The sequence below is a fragment of the Schistocerca nitens genome, chromosome 4, assembly GCF_023898315.1.
Source record: "Schistocerca nitens isolate TAMUIC-IGC-003100 chromosome 4, iqSchNite1.1, whole genome shotgun sequence".
Classification (NCBI taxonomy): domain Eukaryota; kingdom Metazoa; phylum Arthropoda; class Insecta; order Orthoptera; family Acrididae; genus Schistocerca; species Schistocerca nitens.
Genome location: NC_064617.1, coordinates 488,931,341 through 488,951,315, shown reverse-complemented (window position 1 = coordinate 488,951,315; position 19,975 = coordinate 488,931,341). Strand labels below are relative to the sequence as shown.

Sequence of the window (19,975 nt, the reverse complement as noted above, 5' to 3'; positions counted from 1 at the left end):
ATCATCCTACGTATTTGTGACTGCACTGACCTAAACACTTTTGTACCGGACTCCCATTGAATGAGACCGTCACAGATTGCGCATGACCTTGAAAGAGTCTCCGGTTGAGCGACTCCACCACCCCTATGCCTTGTTATCGAGAACATTCACACGAAACCGCAGCTAAGTCAGGAGAAGAATGGCTCCTGTCGCGGTGATGGGGGTTTACCGTGAAAAGGAAAGTGGGGAGGGGGAGTTGGTGGCGGCAGCTGAAAGGGTTGAGAAGGCGGAGAGCAGAGTAGAGTAAATAGTTGGCCCGAGCGCATAAACGCGGCGCGCCACCCGCCACGGGAGAGGAAAATATACGGACGCCGGGGAAGGCGGGGCGAGGCGAGGCGAGGGAAGGGCGCCGGGCTGTTTGTGAGGGTGCCCTGCCGGGGGCAGGCCGTGGGAATATTTGCCAGCGAGGCCATTCACCCGCCGCCTAATCTCCGACACGGCAGGCCCGCTCCTTTTCGGCAAACAAGTGATACGCGCGGCCAGCACCTTGCGGCAGGCGACTTCCCCACAGAGCCAGCCAGCCACGAGCGTCTCCTGGCGTGACGGCGACGCCAGACGGAGCTGATACGGGTCGAGCGCGCTTCCGGGCTGCTGGCAGGTTCTGACGCAATACGAGTCGGTTTGTCCGCTCAGTCTTTACGTTTTGTTGCCTGACAATTTGTTTTGAGCACTTTCCCAGCTCTTAGTGAACCTGTGGCCATGCAGAGTAGTGGCATGACATATCTCGCGTCTATACTGCGTTCACAATTACTTTACGATTAAGATGAAATAGGCGCAGATCCTAGGGGTAGAAGCGTTTGTATATTAACATACACTGCTGGCCATTAAAATTGCTACACCAAGAAGAATTGCAGATGATAAACGGGTATTCGTTGGACATATACATTATACTAGAGGCCGGCCGGAGTGGCCGAGCGGTTCTAGACGCTACAGTCTGGAACCGCGCGACAGCTACGGTCGCAGGTTCGAATCCTGCCTCGGGCATGGATGTGTGTGATGTCCTTAGTTAGGTTTAAGTAGTTCTAAGTTCTAGGGGACTGATGACCTCAGCAGTTAAGTCCCATAGTGCTCAGAGCCATTTGAACCATTTTATTATAGTAGAACTGACATGTGATTACATTTTCACGCAATTTGGGTACGTAGATCCTGAGAAAACAGTACCCAGAACAACCACCTCTGGCCGTAATAACGGCCTTGATGCGCCTGGGCATTGAGTCAGACAGAGCTTGGATGGCGTGTACAGGTACAGCTGCCCGTGCAGCTTCAACACGATACCACAATTCATCAAGAGTAGGGACTGGCGTATTGTGACGAGCCAGTTGCTCGGCTACCATTCACACAGCCCTTTTCAGTTGGTGAGAGATCTGGAGAATGTGCTGGCCAGGGCAGCAGTCGAACATTTTCTGTATCCAGAAAGGCCCGTACAGGACCTGCAAAATGCTGTCGTCCATTATCCTGCTGAAATGTAGAGTTTCGCAGGGATCGAATGAAGGGTAGAGCCACGGGTCGTAACACATCTGAAATGTAACGTCCACTGTTCAAAGTGCCATCGATGCGAACAAGAGGTGACCGAGACGTGTAACCAATGGCACCCCATACCACCACGCCGTGTGATACGCCAGTATGGCGATGATGAATACACGCTTCCAATGTGCGTTCAGCGCGAAGTCGCCAATCACGGATGCGACCATCATGACGCTGTAAACAGAACCTGGATTCATCCGAAAATAATGACGTTTTGCCATTCGTGCACCCAGGTTCGTCGTTGAGTACACTATCACAGGCGCTCCTGTCTGTGGTGCAGCGTCAAGGGTAACCGCAGCTATGGTCTCCGACCTGATAGTCCATGCTGCTGCAAACTTCGTCGAACTGTTCGTGCAGATGGTTGTTGTCTTGCAAACGTCCCCATCTGTTGACTCAGGGATCGAGACGTGGCTGCACGATCCGTTACAGCCATGCGGATAAGATGCCTGTCATCTCGACTACTAGTGATACGAGGCCGTTGGGATCCAGCACGGTGTTCCGTATTACCCTCCTGAACCCACCGATTCCATATTCTGCTAACAGTTATTGGATCTCTACCAACGCGAGCAGTAATGTCGAAATACGATAAACCGCAATAGCGCTAGGCTACAATCCGACCTTTATCAAAGTCGGGAACGTGATGGTACGCATTTCTCCTCCTTACACTAGTCATCACAACAACGTTTCACCAGGCAACTCCGGTCAACTGCTGTTTGTATATGAGACATTGGTTGGAAACTTTCCTCACGTCAGCACGTTGTAGGTGTCGCCACCGGCGCCAACCTTGTGTGAATGCTCTGAAAAGCTAATCATTAAATATCACAGCATCTTCTCCCTGTCGGTTAAATTTCGCGTCTGTAGCACGTTATCTTCGTGATGTAGCAATCTTAATCGCCAGTAGTGTATGTTTCAGATGAGAACGATGTTTAAAAGGATGTGGAACATATCGTATGTAACAACGACCAACACAGAAAACCTACAAAACGTGCACAACAGAACGGAAAACGTGAGTACAGGACATACACCAGTGCTACAACCGAAAATAACTTTTTATGCAAATTCTTCGGACGACGTTGCAGATGACATGCCGTGAAACCATAAAAAGGCATAAAACGAGCTGAGCTGTAAAAATCCACTTCCGTAATTAACCTAGTTTCATGTGAGCAATAAAAATAAAGAAATGCACACTTTATATTTTTTGGGCCATAAACAGAAAAACGACCATGAAGCTGTGTATAATAATTTTACGGTAATAAATCGAGACCCACAGCAGACGACACACGAGTGTCGAAAAGTGTTTAGGCAAGCAGAAGAAAAGAAAAGAAATACATTGTTGTTAGCAGAAAGCGGAATTGAAAAGCCCCAATTTAATTTGCAAACATGGAAAAATCGTTTACATGAATTTCCAACCCCAACGAGATGCGAGCTCAGAGCATGGACTCCATGCCCTATGCTCGCTGGTAGCACACCATGTCTTGCACTCGTCCACCGCGGCGCTCGGAGTCACAGCACCAATTTATGACACCTGAAGATGGGCGTATAAGAACCCGAAACCAGTCGAGTTCTAAATAAAAGAACCTTACAACTGTAGCGGTGTTTTCAACCTCTGGTGCAATGCTCAGTTGCCTATGTTGCTCCGACAGGATTGTTTGGCCCAACAAGATGGTTACAAAAACCAGTTGTTAAATTTCACAGCAGACTTAGGATAAAACGTGACAACTGAAATTCTCTAAAATGGTAAATAATTACTGAAATTACAAGCAACATTTAACACAAGTTATGTACTTTTCACTTGCTTGCTTTGAGGGAATAACCATATCATGTGAATTATTCCAGCAAGTTGAAGGTTCACATTCACAAGACATTGTGAAAGTTGTGGGAGTTTCTTATTATTATAGTTTTTAAATTAATCGTATAGTAATTGTAATTCTCAAATTTTCGGAAAGCTGTCTCTCAGATGCCATATTTCTCAGCTGATAATTTCTTGGTCGTTCATCTAATTCGATATTACTGACGTAAAGAAATTAATGCTATAATTTTTTTTCCCCTTTATGCGTAGCTTAAGTACGCTTTTGAATTTGTTAGCTTGGGCCAGCTGCTACCTTTTCCTCTCCTCTTCACCATATCGCTTCGAGAATTAGCTGTGTTATTCCTTACGTTCCTGTGACCACTGTTAAACCTCTCTCTGGGAATGTGTGATTTGTAACTAGGACCTCTTCGGGATTTGCCTTCTCTGATGATATCATCTGTGATGATCATTTCTCGTAAGTCCTACTTAATTCCTTCTAACCAGGTGATTTCTAGTTTTCCTGAATTTATTATATTAAGCAGTTTTTTTAGTTAATCTGATATTGCCCATTCCGCAGATGTGGTCGCAGAACTTCAAGCGTGTTCTACGTACTGGCACAATGAACTTATCTTTTGCAGTGTTCGGGTCTGTAGCCTTTCTTTTAACCCATATGTAACGTACTTTAAAGGGACTATAAATTTACCTGAGAATTTTTCGCTGCTCTTTTCCAGTTTCATCAGTTTTTGAATGGCCCAGAGAAGTCGTTTCTGAGGCATAAAATGCTTCAGGCGAAACAATCCTTTATTTCTTAATGCCGAACTTTCGTATTACGGAGTACGTATTTCGTTTATGGGAATCTCCTGATAACTTGATGTAAATTTTCTATTAAATTTCTTTCTCATGCGTTATTTATAGATCTGTCGTTTGATGCCATCTCGTGTAACCTCTTTATGACGTACTTGGTTGTATGTATGGAAACCCTCATGTCCTCATTAACAGGGTGAGCGAAAGAATTGCTGTAGCTTCGAATTTAAGCAGACACACTTCTGTGGAAATGTTCGAGGGTGAAAAGGAAGCTAGAAAATCATGAAGCTAGAAACCCTGGGGGAAAACGATCTACGGATATGCGGATTATCAACATAAATTCATCTGAAACTTCCTGGCAGATTAAAACTGTGTGCCGGACCGAGACTCGAACTCGGGACCTGAGTTCGAGTCTCGGTACGGCACACAGTTTTAATCTGCCAGGAAGTTTCATATCAGCGCACACTCTGCTGCAGAGTGAAAATCTCATTCTGGATAAATTCATTTGCTGGGGATAGCTTACGTCGTCATGTTCATTACCATACTGGTGAAGGATCATCAGACACTCAGAAGATTATAATCCTTAAGGATGTCTTTTTCAAGGCAGACTCACGTCGTTATTTACAATACTCCACAACGTGGGCTCTCACAATGGACATTTCTGTAGCCATAAGCTGCTGATGGAAAGAAGATATAACCGTGTGGCTGTTCAGAAAATGTGGTAACAGGTTAATTATAACCCTTACGCTTACAGGAGACCACAAGCTCTTGACGCCCAAGCGCACTTAATACGTCACATTTAACTCAAAGTGTCTCGTGTTAGAAATCATAAACAGAGTTCCTCAAAGGAACAGATAACAACATGATGCGTTCTCAAGATTATGTTCACATGAGATGTAAACCTAGCGTCTTGCCGGCCGAGGTGGCCGAGCGGTTCTAGGCGCTGCAGGCTGGAACCGCGCGATCGCTACGGTCGCCGGTTCGAATCCTGCCTCGGGCATGGATGTGTGTGATGTTCTTAGGTTAGGTTAAAGTAGTTCTAAGTTCTAAGGGACTGATGACCTTAGAAGTTATGTCCCATAGTGCTCAGAGCCATTTGAACTATACACCTAGCTTCAATAACAGTGAAGTTTCTCACCCGACGAAAGTTGGCTAATGTTATCAGGCAAAGCACTTTCGTAAACTTCCTGTAAATCATCTTAAAAGCACACTAAAACGAAAACATATTGCAAGACTGGCCAGATCCACCTTTGTACACTGTACAGCTTCATAATTGAAAGTGAATACTAAAATAATTTTAAACTGAGTGTAGAGACATAGCGGAGGTAATCTTCTTTAAACTGAAGTCTGTACACGAGACTGTGCAATTGTTTGTTAGAGTCGAAGTCGGCTTTCAAACATTAAGCATTGAACCGTTGCGAAGAATAGATGTAATTATTTTTCTGTAGCACATGTAACCACGTTCTTGAGAGATTACTTCTGTTTTAACTGTAAGAGTCTAAGAAATATTCAGCTAGTTATGAGAATAATTTGGGATATCTTTCCAGGAATGTGGTTTTGATCTAAAACAGAAAGCTTTGCTGTATCAGTTGCTATTTTCATATATGCAGTAATGATTGTTACATTAGTATGAGTTATTACATGTTACCTATTTCGTTATTTTTAAATTATTTTTCTGTCAAATTTTTTGCTCTATCGAAAAATTTAAATTTTGTGGCGTAGTCTACTTTTGTTCTATTGTAATAATAATTCTGGATTACTGTCTTAAGTTTTCTCTTATGCCTAAATTTAATACTCGGATGTTCATTTTTGTCGTATTCATTATTCAATTTCATAATTATGTCAAACACAGGAGTTCTTAGTAGTTTTCCTATTTTTAGACATGCTAAATTTTGTTTTGTCTTTAATTAGTTGTTCTTTCGATGTTTGTTGCAGACCTCTTGCTTTATCCACATCACTTCACTTTCTTTTTTTATACGCTTGGCTACCTTTGTCGTTGTTTTTATATTCGCATGTACATATTCTGTTGTAACTGAATTTCTTGTCATCGTGGAGTGTTTCTTCTGACACAAGAGAGCAGTTCCTCTTACCATATCCGGGAGTAATAAGAATCTAGAAATAGGAAATCTGCTAAAAACTCCTATGTTTGACATAACTGTGAAATCGATTAGGGAATGCGACAAAAGTCCAGAATTATACTTACAGTAGAACAGGAGTAGAGTGTGATTCGAAATTTGAATTTGACAGAAATAGATTTTGACAATAATGAAATAGATTTATTACGAGAAGGCCTAGTATATAATTTACCAAATAAACCAATTCATGCTAATGTAGCAAACATTTTTGTATATGTGAAAATGGCAGTTGATACAGTTACAGTTGTATTTCAAAACTACATGACTGGAAAGAAATCCAAAATCATTAATAAACAAAATAATAAATTATTCAAAAATAAAACGAAAATATCCATGTAGTTTGTAAAAAAATAGAAACAAACAATGCTACAGTACTCAAAGAAGACAAGGGAAATATAGTATTGCAGTGAAATTTGGCGATATACATTTACCTGTCAGACAAGAGATAACAGTTAATAATTTGTGGTGATTCGAATGTACCTTTCTTAAAAGAATATGACAGGAAACATGATCTAGAAACATTATTTGTCTCTTTCAATATGATTTCAGTACTGAATTTTCCAACGCGTTTACAACAAGATAGCAGAACTCTGTATTTTTACAGACAGTGATAAGGCTGAAAGAATTATCGTGCATCCAATTCTTAATGTACCATCTGATCACTGTGAACAACTAATGGAAATTAAATTTAGCACCGGTTCAAATGACTTACGGGAATGCGACCGGGGGACGTGCTCGACAAACGTCAGTATTTCGACAGGTGCACGTACTGTCTCATTTTGAAGGCACAAATGTAGCGATAGAACGGTATGGGAGAGAATTTAAAATCTCCGCATTCAGAGCATATACAGAAAGATAAGGCACACACTGCAAACAGTTGCGCCAACACACAACCAAAGATAACCAACGTCGGAAGTCATCGATAGCGAATATTAACAACCAACCGGTAAGGCAACGTTAACTCAGTCCCTCTATCGTTTTGCTAGAGACAGAACAGGGTTCCACGCCGAATTTAAACAAAAACCTCCATTTCTATTAGGTTGTTGCATAAGTTCATATTGTTTTAGTTTTGATTTATAGTATTCCGATTGCTATGATTTATTTATCGATTGACATTTTTTTATTTGTAGTTCACTGCTGCTTTTGCAGTTCATATATTGTCATTTTGTCGTTTGGAGATTGTAAGTGGAGCCGTGGACGCTAGAACATGCATCTCGTGGTCGTGCGGTAGCGTTCTCGCTTCCCACGCCCGGGTTCCCGGGTTCGATTCCCGGCGGGGTCAGGGATTTTCTCTGCCTCGTGATGGCTGGGTGTTGTGTGCTGTCCTTAGGTTAGTTAGGTTTAAGTAGTTCTAAGTTCTAGGGGCTGATGACCATGGATGTTAAGTCCCATAGTGCTCAGAGCCAGCTAGAACATGGAGTTCCAAGTGAAGAAATCTGAAATATTCTTCTGCCTGAAATATTTGTTTTGGAAATAAAAACAGAGTTTCCTTGTTTCACTGTATTTTATTCCTCCCAGGTGCGTTTCGCTTTTTTTTTTTTTTTTACTTTAAGGCATCTTCCGTGAGATCTATAACGATAAATATTTGTTTTGATATGTATTATTTGTAGATTATAAAACAGTTCACGTGTCGTTTTTTTAGGTAAATAAGCGATTGCTTATAATTCAGCGCATTTTTGGTTGGCATTTGCATTTCCTCTCTTCTGGTCACATATTGGAGGTCGCACTACAACTTCATTTACGAAACATAAGCACTTTCTCTTTCACTATTTTCTTATTGTTTGTCTGCGCCACAAAAGTAATGGCAAACAATATCAAAAGTGTGAGGGAAAAAGTTCGGAACATAAAAGCGTGCTTATGTTTCGTAAATAAAGTTGTAGTGGGACCTCCACTATGTGACCAGATGAGAGGAAACGCAAATGCCAAGCGGAGGCAGCCAGAAACATTTTTGCCATTGGACAGAGCACTGCAAGAAAATGGTTTTCTCGTTTAAAGGAGGTTCATTTTGACAGCAGTTACTCTACAGGTTCAGGAAGAGGTTTGATGTTTGATGACGATCGTTTAAAGTCATTAATTCACAGTTATCGACGTCAGTGTACTCGACAACTGACATATGTGATGAGCTGTGATCATTCCACCATCGTGCGACATTTGCACGCAGTGCGGATGGTTCAAAACGCAGTTGTGTGGGTACCGCATGCTCTGACACAAAATCACAAAAATCAGCGGGTGGCCGAGGGTGCATCTCTGCTTGCTCGTCATCAGTTGGCTCGTGAGCAACACCGACCGCTCCTATCCTCTATCGTTACTAGTGACGAGAATCGGTGTCTTTAGGCTAACATAAGGGATGATGGGCAAACATCTATTAGGCGCACTACGAATGTAGTGGTGTGGACATGTTGGGAATGTGGATCTCACGGGGAGCGTTCAAGGGAAAAGTCCCTGCAGACGCACTATCCTCTGTGCCCGCGGTGGCTCAGATGGATAGAGCGTCTGCCATGTAAGCAGGAGATCCCGGGTTCGAGTCCCCGTCGGGGCACACATTTTCAACATGTCTCCAGTGAAGTATATCAACGCCCGTTTGCAGCTAGGGTGTCTATTTAATTATCATTTCATTTCTAGCAAAGCTGCATGGTCATCCACGGTATGTGTTCTTTCGGGAACAGATACTACCGTCATATATAGTTAAAATATGGCTTCCCGGCCATTGACCTTCTCGTGTGAACGCACACGCTATGCCCGAACTCGTACGGGACTTGGTAGATTAATCTGCCACGAGTAATGAGTATGATGGGCAAACATCTATTAGGCGCACTAGGAATGTAGTGGTGTGAACATGTTGGGAATGTGGATCTCACGGGGAGCGTGCAAGGGAAAAGTCCCTGCAGACGCACTATCCTCTGTGCCCGCGGTGGCTCAGATGGATAGAGCGTCTGCCACGTAAGCAGGAGATCCCGGGTTCGAGTCCCGGTCGGGGCACACATTTTCAACATGTCCCCAGTGAAGTATATCAACGCCCGTTTGCAGCTAGGGTGTCTATTTAATTATCATTTCAAAGAAAAGAATGGTTGACCCCAAACAAAGCAGCAACTCCCCGTGCAAAGAAATGCTCGCGTCCACAAAAGCCGATGTCACGCATCTGATGGAACAGTGACGGTGTGGTGTACTATGAATTGCTTCCCCGAGGCGTAACCATCACTACTAACACTTATTGTCAACAACTGAGACATCTTCCCGGCACAGTCCGAGAACGGCGGCCAGGAAGACTGCGTGAAGTGATGCTACTCCACGATAACGCCCGCATACATACTGCTAGACTGACAAAAAGCACTATACAGGGGTTGGGTTGGGAAGCCATTTCGCACCATTTTAATCATCTGATCTTAACGCCCTCAGATTTTCATTATTTCCGCTCTCTATCAAATGACCTTCAAGGAATTTCCTTTCCGGATGAAAGTGCGCCCTGTACATGGCTCGACAAGTTTTTCGCCTCAAAACCACTTGATTTCTACACTCGCGGAATCGAAAAATGCCCTAGCGTTGGGAGACTGTTATAAATAGTGAAGAAAAATGTGTGATGACTAAAACCTCTGTTATGTGTATCTGTCATGTTCATTGAACTTACGGGAAAATGAAATTACAATGAAATCCAGACCATTAGCTGTTTATAGGTGTTGATAAATATCAACGGGGACAGTTGAAAATGTGTGCCCTCACGGGGACTCGAACCCGGAATCTCCTACTTACATGGCAGACGTTCTGTCTTTTTTTTCCTTTGTTATATTTTGCCATCTTCATCTGTTTTATTACACCATTTTCTACAGAAAACTTTCGAAGAATAAGAATCATTTCAGAAGCGAACGTTCTACAGAAATACTGCGGTAATTTCGATTGCATGTGAAACTTCCTGGCAGATTAAAACTGTATGCCGGACTGAGACTCGAACTCAGGACCTCGGACTTTCGCGGGTAAGTGCTCTACCAACTTTTTTTTAATTTTATTTTTTTGTTTCCTTATTATTATTTTATTCTGTTTTTTTTTTCGCGGAGACTCGAACTCGAGACCTTTACTTTTCGCTGGCAAGTGTTCCACCAACTTTTTTTAAAAAAAAATTTTTCAACCGTGTCAGTAATTGATTTTAGTTTTTATTTTTTCTTTTTTGTTTTTTATTTTTTTGTGTGGTGTTCTAATATAAATGACAGCCTTCTGCATAAAAGAAAAAAAAATATTTCTTGAAAATGTAAATAAGTATACTTTTTCGATATCAGGTTTTTTGTTTTCAGATCATGTATCATACTGATTTAGTTATTTATTTATTTATATATTTATTGAGATCAGATAGGACGCCCTCCAGGCGAAAAACAATTATGTGTAATTACCATCAATAACAAACAAAATAAAAATGGAATTACAGAAATCAAAGAAAACGCTCTCCTGGCGGAACAGACAAAATGGAATCCGTGTCCCACCAACTTGCATGTTCCAGGCACGTCTTCATGAAGTATATTGCATTTTGCCGGTGCGTGGGACCGAGTCCTGGTATTGCACAATCTCACTGAAATCACCTTCTCATACCTGTGACACCCCAGCTGCAGGGGGGGGGGGGGGGGGGGACCGAAGAAGGCACTATCCAAAAAGTTGGCATAGTACTGATGGTATCGCGAATGGTGCACGAGGAAAGTAAAGCGATTTTGCAGAAGACGGAGCCATGGAGGAAACAGAGGATACTGTGACTGCAGGGACTTATCTCTGGCACGCTCCCCGTGAGACTCACATTTCTAACTTATTGTTCTCACGCTACATTTGTAGTGCCCCTGTCCACTATACTCATTACTCGCAGCAGTCAATCTACCGATTCCGGTAAGAGTTTGAGCAATGTGAGTGCGTCCACAATAAAGAAGATCATTGGCCGGTAAGCCTTATCTTCATATTATGGGAAAACGTTGCGGGTTCATGCACCTGACGAATATTTATAAAGTTACTTGCTTCATTAATAGCGCTACCGCAATTAGTGGAAGAGCACGCGAGAATTTCCGTGTTGTTATATTTCATAGGACGGTCGGTATCAAGTCAGTGTTCTGCAATAGCAAGCTTGCTCGCCTGTTGTGGGCACGCGTCACGCTCATGATCGATACACCAATCCTCCTCGGTCTTGGTTGTCTACTCAGTATATGATCGTGACGGACCAGTGTATTGGTCCTACGCTTCACATACTTGTACAACAACCAAGCAGTTCTGCTACTGATGAACACTGCACTTCACAACTCACGAGTGATTTCGTACTGTTTTTCACAACCGCCCTCCACCATGTTCGATGTTCCCTGTCCGTCAGTACATGGGGTCTGCCTGCTGTTGTTTAGCTGCGATTGGTCCTGCACGTTTCCGCTTCATAATCTCATCACCAAAAGTCAACATGGGCGGCTTTAAAAGGGTTGAAATATCCCTGATGTGTTTGTTACTCGGCGACATCCAATAACTAGCCCATACTCCAAGTCACTGAGTTCTCCAATTCGAACCATTCTGCTGTTACCGCCTCTCTACTGACAGCACGGTACACCCCGCCTCCTTTTGTAATGACGGGTCCACCTCTCGCCACATCTAGTGGTCAGTTTCGAATTATACAGGGTTGCTCGTAAACTTTTGATCAGAGAGTGTATATATAAATCATCTTCCATTTAATATCCATCAAGCAGAACTGGTACTTTTTGCAGACGAGTTTCGCTCAAAAGGAATTCAGCATACATAAATGAACATTTTTGATCATTTGCTCTATAACAAACAATGTCTGACAGGTAGGAAAACAAGTTTAAATCTAACCTAAAATCGTTTTTTCTGAACAATACCTCCTTTTCCGTAAACGAATTTTTGTCTAAAAACTGGTAGCTGGTAAAAGAAGTCCTAGTTTTTAAGTGTAGTTCTGTGAGAAGGACTTATATAAACATCGTGATCATTAATATTAATAAAAATCAACTATACACATTATCCTGTAAACTTATTCGTTCCACATCATTTCAATAAAAAAAAAACCTTCAAGTGATATGTGTACACTGAAGTGCCAAAGAAACTGGTATAGGCATGCGTATCCAAATACAGAAATATGTAAACGAGCAGAATACGGCGCTGCGGTCGGCAGTGCCTATATAAGACAGCAAGTGTCTGGCGCAGTTGTTAGATCGGTTACTCCTGCTACAATGAGAGGTTATCAAGATTTAAGTGAGTTTGAACGTGGTACTATAGTCCGCGCACGAGCTATGGGACGCAGATCACGGAGTAGCGATGAAGCGGTGATTTTCCCGTATGACCATTTCACGAGTGTACCATGAATATCAGGAATCCAGTAAAACCCATAATCTCCGAAATCGCTGCGGGCGAAAAAGATTCTACGAGAACGGGACCAACGACGACTGAAGAGAACCGTTAAACGTGACAAAAGTGCAACCCTACCGCAAATTGCTGTAGATTTCAATGCTGGACCATCAACAAGTGGCAGCGTGCAAACCATTCAACGGAACTTCGTCATTATGGGCTTCCGGAGCCGAAGGCTCACTCGTGTATCCTTGACGACTACACGACACAAAGCTTTACACGTCACCTCGACCCGTCAACACCGGCATGGGTCTGCTGATAACTGTATTCATCTTGCCTGGCCGTCCGAGTCTCGTGTATCCAGCGGATGGGCGTGTACAGGTATGGAGACAACCTCATGAATCCATGGACCCTGCATGTCAGCAGGGGACTGTTCGAGCTGGTGGAGACTCTGTAATGATGTTGAGCGTGTGCAGGTGGAGTGATATGGGATCCCCGATACGTGTAGATACGACTCTGGCAGGTGACACGTACGTAAGCATCCTGCCTGATCACCTGCATCCATTCATGTCCATTGTGCATTCCGACGGAGTTGGGCAGTTCCAGCAGGACAATGCGACACCCCACATTTCCACAATTGTTACAAAGTTGCTCCAGGAACCCTCTTCTGAGTTTAAACACTACCGCTGGCCACTAAAGTCGCCAGACATGAATATTACTGAGCATATCTGGAGTGCCATTCAATGTGCTGTTCAGAAGAGATCTCCACCCCACCCCCCCATAATCTAACGGATTTATGGACGGCCCTGCAGGATTCATGGTGTCAATTCCCTCCAGTACTACTTCAGAGATTAGTCGAGTCCTTGCCACGTCATGTTGCGGCGCTTTTGCGTGCTCGCGGGGGCCCTACACTACATTAGGCAGGTGTACCAGTTTCTTTGCCTCTTCAGTGTAATATACAATGAACTATTTTACTAACAAAACATTGTTTGAATATTAAGTTGTCTCATATAATACATGTGTTATTTATTAACTGTGTAGTACGGAAATATACTTGAAAACTATCAAGTTCTTTGAAAGTTGTAATGTCATGTTTGATTACTGCGTATGGTGAATGTGAGGGAATTGCTTCATTGTGATGTCATTTAAAAAAGGAATCAACTAAATTCACAAGCATTCTGTAAGTTTTAGCAAAAGTCTACCTAAGTATATTCTTTCGTAATTCTGTATACATTTCACCCCAGTTTCGCATATTACGATTAAGATGCGCAGATACGCTTTTCTGTTGTGTTGGAGAGTCCTTACATAGCAACAGATAATTTGCTTATGAAGCTGTGACCTCGAAATCTATATTGGCGTAGAAAAATGCTATAAGCACAGTACACGGATCCTATTACTAACGTCTGAATAATTTTACTGTCTTTTTATGCAAGGAACAATATCTATGACTACCCCTAAATATTACATTTAGCTGGCGAAGGCTTAAATATTATTAAAGAGTATCGTGGTTACTATTCGAAGAGTTTATTCTCGTTTGTTAATACATTCTTTCAATAGTTCTCTATCCCTGAACGTTCTCTTTCTTAATATACTTCTGAGAGTCATACTCCTTAGCGTCCTTACCCCTTCACAGAATTTTGAACGCGGAATTTTCATAATCACTATGGGCAGAGACGAGGCGACAGGAAATGAAGTTCCACACTAACAGACGATCTTAGTCAACATCCAGGATCTTATTGCTGGAGTTCTTGTGACACCAAACGGCCTTGCAGGGACAAACAGTCAGCATTTCTTGTGCAACAATATATATGGTTACACGGATTATGGCACTCCTGAACGTTTCAGTGATCGCGTCTGAAGACACTTTAATGTTCGTTATTCCTGCCAGTGAATAGTGATAGAGGGTCAGTTCCTTCGTTTGAATACACGTCTGTCTTAAACACATTTGACTTCTTGCTGTCAATTTAAAGCGACAGCTTTATGCAGTATCCCCCAACAATGAAGCATCTCCTCCAATGTGAGATGTGAAAGACAGCACGCATGGTCTAAGGTGTACTTCAGTGTTTTCGGCGTTCACTACATGGGCGAGCTGAAACCTTTACTGAGGTGCGGAAAGCTGGCTAAAATCGGAAATAAGTTCAGCAAATTTTTTCAAACGGCTAAACATCGTTCAGAAAGGATAGATTAAATACAGTTGGTGGTGGAGTATTTATTGTTGTCAGAAGTGTTTTTCCTTGCAGGGAAATTGAAGTAGATAGTTGCTACAAAACAGTATGAGTAGAGTTATACTTGACGATCGGACTAAACCAATAATTGGATCTTTTTACTGACTCCCAGGCTCAGAAGATATAGTTGCTGAACAGGTCAAAGAAAATTCATCGCTGTCTCGGAGATGCTGTGTCCCACCGGACGTGCACCGACTACAACATCACTTTCAAACTCACTTACATCTTGAAAATCTGTCAGTGTTCAAATGTGTGTGAATTCCTAAGGGGTCAAACAGCTGAGGTCATCGGTTCCTAGACTTACACACTACTTAAACTAACTTCTGCTAAGAACAACACACACACACACACACACACCAATGCCCGAGGGAGGACTCGAACCTCCGGCGGGAGGGGCCCCGCAATCCGTCACATGGCGCCTCAAACTACGCCTCCACTCCGCGCGACTGATAATCTGACATTATAGCAGCAGTAACCGGTCTTACAGCTGCGCCCGACGCTTGTGTTATACGGGCGTTACCTACCGCAGTGCCGTATTCTGCCTGTATATCTCTGTATTTGAATACGCATGCCTAAACCAGTTTCTTTGGCGCTTCAGTGTATATTTGAACGATGATGTTTTCTCAAATTTCGCATCAGTCCCATAAGAGTGGCGCTAGCAGCTCCACTACGATGATGCAAATCAGTTTTCTTTAAAGATACGCTGTAACGTTCGTGAGCGTTAGTCACCCAAGAGACTGGAGGTGGTGAGTTGATGTGTGTCAAGAGTTCCTTTTTAGGTGACAAAGGCGCCATTATTATTATCTCACTGGGTTGGAATGAAGGCGTGTAATAGGGCTACGGGAAGCTGAGTGTTTCTTCTGCGATATTGCAGAAAGATTTGGCAGGAATATACACTAGTGGCCATTAAAATTGCTACACCAAGAAGAAATGAAGATGATAAACGGATATTCATTGGACAAATATATTATACTAGAACCGACATGTGATTACATTTTCACGCAATTTGGGTGCATAGATCTTGAGAAATCAGTACCCAGAACAACCATCTCTGGCCGTAATAACAGCCTTGATACACCTGGGCATTGAGTCAAACAGAGCTTGGATGGCGTGTACAGGTACAGCTTCCCGTGCAGCTTCAACACGATACCACAGTTCATCAAGAGTAGTGACTGGTGTATTGTGACGAGGCAGTTGTTGGGCCACCATTGACCAGACGTTTTCAATTGGTGAGAGATCTGGAGAATGTGCTGGCCAGGGCAGCAGTCGAGCATTTTCTGTATCCAGAAAGGCCGGTACAGGACCTGCAACTTGCGGTGTCCATTATCCTGCTGAAATGTAGGGTTTCGCAGGGATCGAATGAAGGGTAGAGCCACGGGTCGTAACACATAGAAATGTAGCGCCCACTGTTCAAATGCCGTCAGTGCGAACAAGAGGTGACCGAGACGTGTAACCAGTGGCAGCCTGTACCATCATGCCGGGTGATCCGCAAGTATGGCGATGACGAATACACGCTTCTAATGTGTGTTCATCCCGATGTTGCCAAACACGTATGCGACCATCATGATGCTGTAAACAGAACCTGGATTCATCCGAAAAGATGACGTTTTGCCATTCGTGCACCCAGGTTCGTCGTTGAGTACACCATCGCAGGCGCTCCTGTCTGTGATGTAGCGTCTAGGGTAACCGCAGCCATGGTCTCCCAGCTGATAGTCCATGTTGCTGCAAACGTCGTCGAACTGTTCGTGTAGATGGTTGTTGTCTTGCAAACGTCTCCATTTGGTTAATCAGGGATCGAGACGTGGCTGCACGATCCGTTACAGCCATGCGGATAGGATGCCTGTCATCTCGACTGCTAGCTATACGAGGTGTTCCGTATTACCCTCCTGAAGCCACCGATTCCATATTCTGCTAACAGTTATTGGATCTCGACCAGCGCAAACAGCAATGTCACGATGCGATAAACAGGAATCGCGTAGGCTACAATCCGACCCGACCTATATCAACGTTTCACCAGGCAACTCCGGTCAACTGCTGTTTGTGTATGAGAAATCGGTTGGAAACTTCCGTCATGTCAGCACGTTGTAGGTGTCGCCACCGGCGCCAACCTTGTGTGAATGCTCTGAAAAGCTAACCATTTGCATATCAGAGCATCTTCTTCCTGTCGGTTAAATTTCGCGTCTGTAGCACGTCATCTTCGTGGTGTAGCAATTTTAATGGCCAGTAGTGTAGCTGCTGTAGTGTGCATTCCACTGACCCCAAACCACTGCCATTTTCAGCTTCAGTGGTGACAAGCGAGAGCTCATTGGAGGGCAGAGTGGAGGTCTGTTGTGTTTTCTGATGAAAACTGGTTCTCTCGTGGTGACAGTGATGTCCCTGTGATGTCGTATGACCGCAGGAGCACACTGGTAGTTATTCCACTCATCCTGACTGCAGATCAGAACGTCAGCCTAGTGATTCCACCAGTTGTGCTGTCATTCATGGCCGGCCTTTGTCGCAGAGCGGTTCTAGGCGCTTCAGTCCGGCACCGCGCTGCTGCGACGGTCGCAGGTTCGAATCCTGCCTCGGGCATGGGTGTGTGTGATGTCCATAGGTTAGTTAGGTTTAAGTAGTTCTAAGTCTAGGGGACTGATGACCTCAGATGTTAAGTCCCATAGTGCTTAGAGCCATTAGAACCATTTGTCATTCATGAACAACATTCTAGAGGGTGTTTTGAAACATGTTAACGCTTGCCAACAAACGGCTGTTATAACCCTACATGCTCCACAGTGTCGACATATTGCATTGGCCTGCTCTATCACCAAATCCGTCACCAATCAAGCAAGTATGGGACATCAGCATCCTCAACAAACATCATTAACCTTCTGTGTTTTGACCGACCAAAGGCAACGAATGGAAAAACTGGTAGAAGCGGACCTCGGGGAAGATCAGTTTGGATTCCGTAGACATGTTGGAACACGTGAGGCAATACTAACCTTACGACTTATCTTAGAAGAAAGATTAAGAAAAGGCAAACCTACGTTTCTAGCATTTGTAGACTTAGAGAAAGCTTTTGACAACGTTAACTGGAATACCCTCTTTCAAATTCTGAAGGTGGCAGGGGTAAAATACAGGGAGCGAAAGGCTATTTACAATTTGTACAGAAACCAGATGGCAGTTATAAGAGTCGAGGGGCATGAAAGGGAAGCAGTGGTTGGGAAAGTAGTGAGACAGGGTTGTAGCCTCTCCCCGATGTTATTCAATCTGTATATTGAGCAAGCAGTAAAGGAAACAAAAGAAAGATTCGGAGTAGGTATAAAAATCCATGGAGAAGAAGTAAAAACTTTGAGGTTCGCCGATGACATTGTAATTCTGTCAGAGACAGCAAAGGACTTGGAAGAGCAGTTGAACGGAATGGACAGTGGCTTGAAAGGAGGATATAAGATGAACATCAACAAAAGCAAAACGAGGATAATGGAATGTAGTCAAATTAAATCGGGTGATGCTGAGGGGATTAGATTAGGAAATGAGACACTTAAAGTAGTAAAGGAGTTTTGCTATTTAGGGAGTAAAATAACTGATGATGGTCGAAGTACAGAGGATATAAAATGTAGACTGGCAATGGCAAGGAAATCGTTTCTGAAGAAGAGAAATTTGTTAACATCGAGTATATATTTAAGTGTCAGGAGGTCTTTTCTGAAAGTATTTGTATGGAGTGTAGCCATGTATGGAAGTGAAACATGGACGATAACCAGTTTGGACAAGAAGAGAATAGAAGCTTTCGAAATGTGGTGCTACAGAAGAATGCTGAAGATAAGGTGGGTAGATCACGTAACTAATGAGGAGGTATTGAATAGGATTGGGGAGAAGAGAAGTTTGTGGCACAACTTGACTAGAAGAAAGGATCGGTTGGTAGGACATGTTTTGAGGCATCAAGGGATCACAAATTTAGCAATGGAGGGCAGCGTGGAGGGTAAAAATCGTAGAGGGAGACCAAGAGATGAATACACTAAGCAGATTCAGAAGGATGTAGGTTGCAGTAGGTACTGGGAGATGAAGAGGCTTGCACAGGATAGAGTGGCATGGAGAGCTGCATCAAACCAGTCTCAGGACTGAAGACCACAACAACAACAATGGCAACAGGCATGCAACTCCATCCCATACGCTTACATATCACACGTGTACAACGCAATGTATGCACGTTGCATGCTTGCATTCAACATTCTGGCGGCTACACCCTTCATTAGTGAACCAACATTTGGCAGTTGCAATGGATTGTCTCACTTACATTAACGCGTGATCTTGCGACATTAAAAACTTAAATATGTTACCTAGACTGATATATACCCGAAATTTTATTACTCTACATTAATTAATTTTTGGTGTTGCGATTCTTTTCCCGTCTATATTTACACTTTTCTTTGTGCGGCCGAGGAGAACAGTCAGAAGGACACGGAAAATAACTGCGCTCGCGAAGAATTCAGTCCAAACGTCTCGGTGATGGAGAGCCTTTGGGCGAACTCCAAACTGGCTTCTTCAAGTACCTGCAGGTTAGTACCTGCTCTGCTTCTGCTCTTTGTTTCAGATGATCGGGCAGATCGGATGATTCGAACCTCCATTTGCAATGGACTTTTAACACCGGCGCAAATATCTTCCTCTGTGTTATTCCTGTTCGCATCATAATGAAATTTGTATGGTGTATCCGAATGTCTTTGTAGCTGAGAATGTAATTGCAGATGATGGCTTAAACCCCAAGCTCGAAACAGTTTCTAGTGAGATAGGAATAAGAAATGGTTTACATGTGCAATGCACATGCATCATCAAAGAGAAAAATAATTATGTTTTACATGACGCCATCGAGGGTGCTACAAAGGAACTCGCTTTTGTAGAAAAGAATCAAAAAAGTAAAAAAAGTAATTATTCTGAATATTTGTCACTTAAGTTCCATATATAACTATTTTTCTCGCTTATGCAGAGAAGCCAGGGAGATTCAAGGAGATTATAGAAACGTCAAGAGATGAGGTAGCACTTGATATGGACGACAATATTAGAGAGTCGCAGTTTCTGTGAGCGTCCATAATGGACAATCAGACAGTCAAGAGGACGCTGAAAATGGCCACTGCAGTCGTGGATGAAACGTTGCGAAGAGATATGTAGCGTAGCCTGCTGACTTA

General features: G+C 43.2%; 1 non-coding gene across 1 annotated transcript; it reads left to right on the top strand.

Moving 5' to 3' along the window:
* The first annotated feature begins 9,195 nt into the window (after positions 1-9,195).
* On the top strand, positions 9,196-9,270 carry Trnat-cgu (transfer RNA threonine (anticodon CGU)). The gene has a single exon. It is a non-coding gene; the product is annotated as a tRNA-Thr (tRNA).
* Positions 9,271-19,975: the final 10,705 nt, after the last annotated feature.